This window comes from Helobdella robusta (assembly GCF_000326865.2).
Source record: "Helobdella robusta unplaced genomic scaffold HELROscaffold_44, whole genome shotgun sequence".
Taxonomy (NCBI): Eukaryota; Metazoa; Annelida; class Clitellata; order Rhynchobdellida; family Glossiphoniidae; genus Helobdella; species Helobdella robusta.
This window is the reverse complement of record NW_008705063.1, coordinates 425342-434781: the sequence shown is the minus strand read 5'-3', so window position 1 is coordinate 434781 and position 9440 is coordinate 425342.

Genomic DNA, 9440 nt, shown 5'->3' with positions numbered 1-9440 from the left:
GTATGTATGTATGTATGTATGTATGTATGTATGTATGTATGTATGTATGTATGTATGTATGTATGTATGTATGAAAACATGCATGTAAGTATGTATGTATGAACCCGTTTTGATGAACAAGCCATGTATGTATGTATGTAAGTATGTATGTATGTATGTATTCATTGTATTGTCTTAAACTCGCGTGCCACTACACAAAATGCTCCAGGCGTTGATTAGTTTGTGTCTTTTTGTTGTTCTTCATTGTTTGTTTTGTTGCAGTTTATTTAGTTGTTGCGTTATTTTTATGGCTCTGTTTATTTTATGTTTCATGAAATTGATTACTAATCAGTTGTGTTCATTCTATTCATTCTGCTCAGTTGGTCATTCTATTTTATGTTAATATATCCAGTGTTACTTAATTACTAAACTGCTATTAAATCTACGTATTGATACTACGAATTAGTGTTGGTATTTTCAATCGAACTGGTAGTCTCATAGAGTTATTAATGATTATGCTTGCATCAATAATAGTATTAGTTATAGTGATAGTAATAGTAGTAGCAGCATCGGTTGTAGTAGCAGCAGTATCAGTTGTAGTAGTAGCAGTATCAGTTGTAGTAGCAGTAGGTAGTATATATCCAGAATAACGTTAAATGTAGGTGTTATTCAGTGTTGATGAATTAATGTCAATTAACCGAATCGCGGTTCATTACGGCGATGAAACTGTTTTCAAGATAAGGATTTTATGAAATTGAAATTAACAGTGTGTGTGTCTTCTGTGAGTGTGTGTGTGTGTTTATTCATTTGTACCTTTAATATAGGTGAGTTTAGCTGCTTCACATAAAACTTTAATGTTATATATATGATATTCTGGTAAAAAAAACAATCTCTTCTCCGAAGAAATTATGATTTTACTCTTTTTTAAGTATTGAAATAAATTTTTCGTACAAAAATATGAGAAATAAAAAAAAATTGCAGTTGTAACATTGTTTATTTCAAGTTAATTCTATAAAGTCTTAAGATGTTTCACAAGCTGGTAGATGATATGCTGCCTGTATGAAATTTAGAAAAATAAGGAATGATATTTCAACTTTCACATTAATTTTAGAATAAAATATGACAAAGCAACTAAATACTAAAAAAAGACTTAGGTCTTAGTGAAACCGAAAAAGTGAAATAGTTAAAAATTATTATTTGAAAGCAGCGGTATCCTGTGAACATAAAATCTACAAATTCGCAAAAAAAAACAATTTTATTAACTAAGTAAATCGATCGAACATTTTTCAATTTCAAAAGTTCTATGAGAAGCAAAAACGATGCGTTAATATAAGTGTATTTATATTCGTCAATGGTTAATTAATGATGACGTGTTCATGTTTGCTTATATTATTTTCTAAATTTCAAATACTACACCGAATGAAGTTATATCTATTGCTAATAAATTAAAATTAAAAAATAGTTTAGATGTGAATTTATTATCAACAAAAATTTAAAAAAACACAATTATTCATACTGCCTTATTGCTATCTGTATTGTTCAATAAATCAATAAAAGTTGGAATCTTTCCAAGTAAACTTAAAATAGCCAAAGTTTTACTAATCTTTAAAAGTGGCGACCCAAAATTCTTTGAGAATTATAGGCCCATTTCTTTATTACCTATATTTTCAAAAATTTTTGAAAAACTAATGTTCATAGGAATATGTAAATATTTACTTAAATTTAGTATATTTAATATAGGCAATATGGTTTTATTCCTAAATCTTCCTCTGAGATTGCAATTGCAGATTTGTATCTATCCCTGCTAAACAGCTTTGAGTCCAAATTGTTTACGTTAGGAGTCTCTGTCGACTTAAAAAAGGCCTTTGATGTCATTGACCAAAAAATCCTAATATCCAAATTATCTAATTACGGATTCAAGGGCTCTGCTCTGGAATGGTTTGGATCATATTTGCATGATCGTAGACAATTTATTTCTGTTGAAAGTATGGAATCCTCATTGTCTGTTGTCAAGACTGGCGTCCCGCAAGGGTCGATATTAGGTCCCTTGTTGTTTATTCTGTTTGTGAACGATATTTCTTTGGTAACTAATCGTTGTACTACGGTACTTTATACAGATGACACCAATATATTTTTGTCTGGTAATGATCCGGTGGCGCTGTTCAGCGAAATGAATGAACATCTTGTTAGATACCAGGATTATTTTAAAATAAATAAATTGGTCCTAAATCTAAAAAGGTCTAGTTATATAATATTTTGACCTAAAATTAAAACTAATAATAAAATATTTATTAACTTATCTCTGACAATTGGTGACACAACCTTGTCACGAGTCGAATCAACCAAGTTTCTTGGAATTGTCATACAAGGTGACTTGAATTGGACGCAACATGTACAGGTACACATGATAGTTAATAAATTATATAAAGTCATTGGTGTTGCGTACAAATTACGCAACAAGCTAACTCCAAACGCAATGTTAATGATTTATAACTCATTTTTTACACTTACTTCATTTACTGCCATGTATTCTGGGGATCAACCTTTAAATATCTAATAAACAAATTACAAGTACTTCAAAAATATTTTTGACGAACTTGCTTTTTTTAAATAGGTCTGATCATACTAAACAACTATTTGCTTAAAATAAGATATTAAACATTCATCAACAAACAAACAACAACACACGTTTAAACGACATTTTCCCCGAGATCTGGGATTGCCGTTTGGCTACCTATGATGAAACCAAAATACCCCTCGACGCCATTCACATCTGTCAATCGCCTTAGTATCACGCAACACCGCTTTCACTTTGTCCTTCTCCACCTGCTCTCTCCATCCCAGTCGCGGACGACCTCTTCCTATCACTCCTTCAACCTCGAACTCCAACACTCGCCTAATACCGACCCTTTCATCCCTTCTCAACACATGTCCATACCACCGCGATCTCGATTAAACATTCATCAAATCAATATATATATATATATATATAACCCTTGTCTTTATATATAAAGTTATAAACAATGTAAACTATAGGTTTTTAAACTCTTTTAAATATACAAAATCATCAACAAGTCAACATCTGTTATAAGTAGAACTAGGACAAATGTAAGAAATTGGTCGGTTCGAGGAATAAAGCTATGGAATGCTATTGTCAATGTTTAGGCTAGAACTATGCCAATAAATTTGTTCAAAAATTATGTTAAAGAAAGCTTACTTAGTGATGTTGTTGGATTGGCTGAGTTTTGAGAATTGTATGACTTACTGAAATTTATTTATTTTCGTTTTTTCATTTCATCTGAACTTGAATAACATTTAATTTCTGCTCAAACTTTTGTTAGTAGACAGTTTTTGTTTCTATTGATTATGATATTTTATTCTGTTAAATATAACATTTTGATTTATTGCTTAATTCGACAATTATTGAACATCTTGCACCTCAGTTAAGGTAATCAGCACAAGTTTTCGTTATAACTTCTTAATTGCCTTTGATGTCAATAAAATTTTGGAAAAAAAAATTCTGTGTGCTTCTAAGTGTGTGCGTGTTGTTTGTGTGTGTATATGTATCTGGACGTTTGTGTATATATGTGTGAGGGTGTGTTTGTGTATGTGTGTGCTTGACGGAAACCGACAATTGCAAATGATTCGAAAAAATTGATAAGCTTGTTCAATGTTAGTTAAAAAGAATATCAACTATTTTTTCAGCACTACCCCGGCGTTGTTAAGTCTGTGCCTTTTTGTTGTTCTTTATTGTTTTTGTGTTGCTGTTCAAAGGATATTGTATGCAATATTAGTCAGTTTCTTTGTTCTAAATTCTTATTCTTCCATATGTTCGTGGGGTTAATTTTATGGTTCTGTTTATTTTATGTTTCATGAAATTGATTGCAACTCAGTTGTGGTGTGTGCGTGCGTGTTTTTAGCTGCTTCATATAAAACTTTTATGTTATATACATGATATTCTGCTAAAAAATGCAATTTCCACTCTAAAGAAAATATGATTTTACTTTTTTTTATGTATTGCAACAAATTTTTCGTACAAAAATAGGAGAAATAAAAATTCCAGTCGTTAAGTTGTTCTTTTCAAGTTAATTCTGTAAAGTTTTGTGATGTTTACGAGCATGTGATGACAATTCTTTCAATAACATCAAACATAACAATTGAAATTTTTTAAAAGATTTTAGTGAAAGTGAAGTTAGCGTTAGATGAACTTGCAGAATCCCTAATCTCTTTATTCTTCCTCACTAGCCGATAGATGATATGCTGCCTTTATAAAATTTAAAAATAATAAATGATATTTCAATTTTACATTAATTTGAGAAAAAAATATGACAAAGCAACCGAAAACTAGAAGATAAATTTTGTTTTAGTAAAAATGAAAAAGTGAAATTGTTATAAAACTTAATTGAAAAACAGCAGTAACCTCTGAAGCTTCTTAAATCTACTAATGAACATTATTTAAATTTGCTTCAATTAGGTTTGTTGTAGTTATCTAAACATGCATGCATTTTTTTCATTTAAAACTTTCATAAAGTATGATGATAAATCTGAGATTGTTGATTAACTGTTTGAAGCCGTTGCTTTGGTTGCTGTTTTTGTGATACTAAAGCTGGACTTTTTCGCTAATCAATTCATCAAATAATGTTTGATTTTTTCAATCATTCAATGACTTCTATTTTATTCTATAGCACTCTTTTTTGGTTTTTCTTCAGAAATAACAGCAACACACAAACATACACACACAAACACACACGCATTTTGTAACCAATAACCTGAAATTGAATCACGCTCTTCCAGATCTGCTACCGCTTAACGGAAAAGATATTGTATGCAATATTACTCAGTTTCTTTGTTCTAAATTCTTATTCTTCCATATAGAAATTGATTGATGGAACCATTTAGATTTTTAAATTACTAAAATCTAATTACATTGAAAATAAATTAATTGAATAAATATCTTTCTAATTAAAGGCATTCAGATCGAGAATCATAGAAAAGCGCTATTTTTCGCTCGTGTATATTTCAAATTTTATAAGAAAAGTATACTTCGGTTGTTCTTATAGAAAAAACGAGATCAAATTGAAATAATGTCTAAAAGTATTTTAATTGTTGACTTGAGAATTTTTTTTGCTTATGCATCATTTTTCAATTTCCTTACTAACGACATTATACTTATTAAAATATTTGAAACTTAAACAAACCATTTACTAAACATTAAACATTCGAGAGCATAAAATTAAAGAATATAAAAATGGGAAAATTTTTTGAGCAAATTTCACGATATAACCACTTCTATTTTGAAGAGCTGTTGAATCATAGATAAATAAAAAAATAATCGACATTGTAAATCAGTGCAGCGCCTTAGTGTAATGGTTAAGATGGCTAGCACTGCAGTTGCGGGGAGTGTAAAGACATTCCTTGCTCATTACGTGCAATGTGCGCGATGTATTTTTTTATATATTTACCTTGAGTATGGCGTCCAAAAAATACGTAAAAAATTTTGAGTGAAAAAATATTTAAGAACATATATATATGTGATTTATATATATATATATAAATCATATATATATATATATATACATATATATATTTTTACAATATTCTATAAATTCTACCAAATGTTTGGCGTTAATATGTTTGTAGTTTGTTTTTTCAATTGAAAATTCAGTGGAAATCGATGATGTTGGAATTAGTTTTTGCGATAAAGTAACTAATTTGGGTTGTTCACTGGATTCCAGATTATCAATGCATGATCATATAAAAACGATAACAAAAGCATGTTTCTTTCAGATCAAAGAGATATATAAGGTTTGAAATTCTTTAAATAAGTCTGCCATTTAGACATTGGTACATGCACTGGTTCTTTTGAAATTAAATTAATCCAATGGTCTCTTTTATGGGTTGCCTGATAAACATGTTTCTACTCTTCAGTCCATTCAAGTTGATTGTAGGTGGTCTCAGATATAATCATGTAGCTCCAATTTTGGAAAGTCTTCATTGGCTTAGTATAAAAAAAATTACTTATAAAATAAGTCTAATAATGTATAAAGCGTTACATGGCCTATTACCAAGTTACCTAATTAACAAAAGAGAAAAAAAATGATGACAACGCTCTAAACGCTGATCAGATTTTACAATTTTTTGAAGATCAAATTGCTAGAATAATAGAAACAACAAATGCACATTCTGAATTTACGCTTCAAGTAGTCTCGATGTTGGATAAATGAACGTTTTCATGCTTTCCGTTGGTTACTGAAACTCAGTTGAAGGAAACGGTATTTAAATCACCAACAAAAACGAGCAGTTTGGACATAATCACTACGCATATCTTTAAAAGATACTCGGACTCATTTGTCTGTTGTCTGACGAGTTTTATAAATCTTTGTTTACGCGTTGGTAAATTTTCTTCTAACTGTAAGCACGCGATAATTCAAACGAGTTTGAAAAAAGCTAACTAAGATGCAAATGAGGTGAGTAATTACAGACCAATATCAAACCTTTCCTTTGCTTCAAAAGTTTTGGAGCGTGTTGTTCTAATTCGGAAAATAAAATTATTTTGAATTTTAATAAACTAAACGTTCTCCAAAAAACTTTAGTGAGAAAAATCGAAAAAACGAACTACAAACATATTAACGCCAAACGATCGGTAGAATTTATGGAATATTGTAAAAATATAGATATATATATATTTACAATATTCTATAAATTCCACCAAATGTTTATAAAATATTGTAAAAATTATGGTCTTTTACCAACATATATTTATATATATAAATATATATATATGTATAAGTATGTATATATATATATATATATAATACTGTGTCTCTATTTTGTTGATTCATCGTCTGTTCAAAGTGAATACTTAACGAACAATTAATTATTTTTATAATACCGAAGATGGTTATATATAGTTGGATATATATATATACAAAATTCTACCGAATGTTACCGAATTTAAACATTCGGTTAAATTTATAGAATATTGTAAAAATTATGGTCTATTACCAACATATATATATATATATATATATATATATATATATATATATATGTGTGTGTATATATATATATATATATATATATATATCTATATATACATATATGGGTGTGTGAGTGGTGTGTTTGTGTTTATTTTTTCATAGGACCATTGAATGAGTTTAAGACATTTGATGTGTACAAAGCGTTACAAAAACAAGTTGTAAACAAAGCAAAACAAAATTGAATCGGATTACACGCTATTGATGTTAAAAGCTAATGGGCTTTTAAAGGGCCAGGTAATGGGCTAGGTAAAAAGAAATTATTTCATAAACACACTAAATAGTTTTTCAAGCATTTAAAACTGGAATAAAATAACAGATTTGATAACTAACATTGAAAGTGCTATACTTATACATATGTTTGAAGCATGTTTCTGCTCATTCAGAAGGAGTCGATGACATCACCGTTCTCGGCTGAACGTTTATACCCGAAAAACATCCGACCGGAACGATGGTGTTTTCTTCAATTTTGCACGTGAATAAATGAAAAAACAATGAAAAAATTATTTGATTTTGTGTTAACTAAAAGTTATGCATAATAAAAATTTTTATCAATTTTTCATTAACACAAAGCAATATAAACTTCTTACTTTCATATAAAGAAAAAAATTGACCCCCTCCACACGGAAAGCCATCAGAACAAAGTTTATCACACATCGTCTCTTCAAAGTTGTCCCCAAGACTCATTTGACATCAGCATGTTTCAGCATTCTAAATATTAAAAATTATTACTTAGAATAGAAATTGAAATGAAGAGAAACAAAATTGTCAAAAAGTTGTCTGCATATGTTACTACATGTTTAATAATTAGCTAACCATAATGCCATAGTAGTTGTAACTAGAACACTCTTTCAAACAATCAAATAACGTCATACATCCATAAAGATATTTCTCTTCTGATGCTGCCTCACTGTTATAGCACCCTCTATAATTCATGAGCGTCAGATTCTTTTCACTCACTCCTATATGAGAACGCATTATTATTAAGAATAATTGTTGATAAGTTCAATTTAAAGATGTTAAGTTACGTTTGATTCAACTGGAAAAGCTGTGTGTGCGTTTGTGAGTGCATGTTTTCTGCATTTTGTAAGTGTATGTGAGTGTGTGTGTGTGTTAGAAACTTGCAATTCACGGCTCGTAAACGGTTTAGGTACTATTCGGCAAAACAGCAGATCCTCAAATTATAAAAAAAGAACTTAACAATCATATGAACTATTCGTCACCTACAAATAATCACCCCGATGCAACAAAAAACACCTCGCAAAATTTTCAGATGAAGTTGTATCCAGCAACTGTGACTCAAAGTTTGTCCAACCTGACCTTACCGTCACTGGACCCAATCAATCGATCAACAGTCCATCATTATGGGCTCATGTTGTAAAACCAAGTGATAATAATTTTAACAGCGCTAATGGTAACTCAAGTCACACGAAGAACTCACACCTTTCTAAAAACGAAATGAAATGGACAACTATTGCTTCAAAGAAAAAAACGTCTAACTTCAATCGCAATAGGGACCAAACAATCATGTAATGTATATGTATGTGTTCTAAACTACATTATTTCTCGACATAATTTATTTTCACAATTTTTATAGTTTATATTCTATTTTATGTTTTCTTTTTCATTTTTCATTATTTACCGGGGACCGTAAAAATTTTTCTGAACGTCAATCTCCTTGCTTTTTTGGCAAGATAAATTAATGTCATTTTCATTATTAATAAATATTACCGCATTTTCCGCATTGTTGAGTTTGTAACTAAATTTTCGAAAAATTATTTTATCGATATTATTCAATTTATTCAAATTAATAACTTTGGTTTACGTTTAGCGTGATGGCGGCACGTTTTCTCGGTGGTTTTTTAATTTGGGTGGATTCTTGTTTTCTGCTTCTGAACAAGTGAGTTCTCTTCTTTTTTACTATGACTATTTTTTTCTATATCTTTCAACATCTTTTCCTTAACTTGAAAATATTATTATGTCTTATTCTAGAGACTTTCTCTTAAGCCTTTCTAACACTCCTTTGTCTCCGACGAGAGTAGTTCGGCGGCGAATTTTTTACTTTAATCTTAGGTCTAATAATAACAATAAAAATAATAAATCTAACTCTAACAAAAAAATAAATATAGTTAGTAACCATAATTATATTAATAATAATAATGTTATTAGCAAGTATAATAAGAATAATAATAATTTTATTAAATCCTACTCTAATCCTAATGTAATTAATACTAATGATAAGAATAATAATTCTAATTCTATTAGTTTAAATAATATAACTAGATTTAAAAATACCAATATTCAACCTACCTCTACATTTTCACTGTTTAATATTAACATAAGATCAATTAATAAAAAATCGCTCTATATCCATCAAATAATCTCTTCCTCCTTACCTGATTTTTTTACTCTTACTGAAACTTG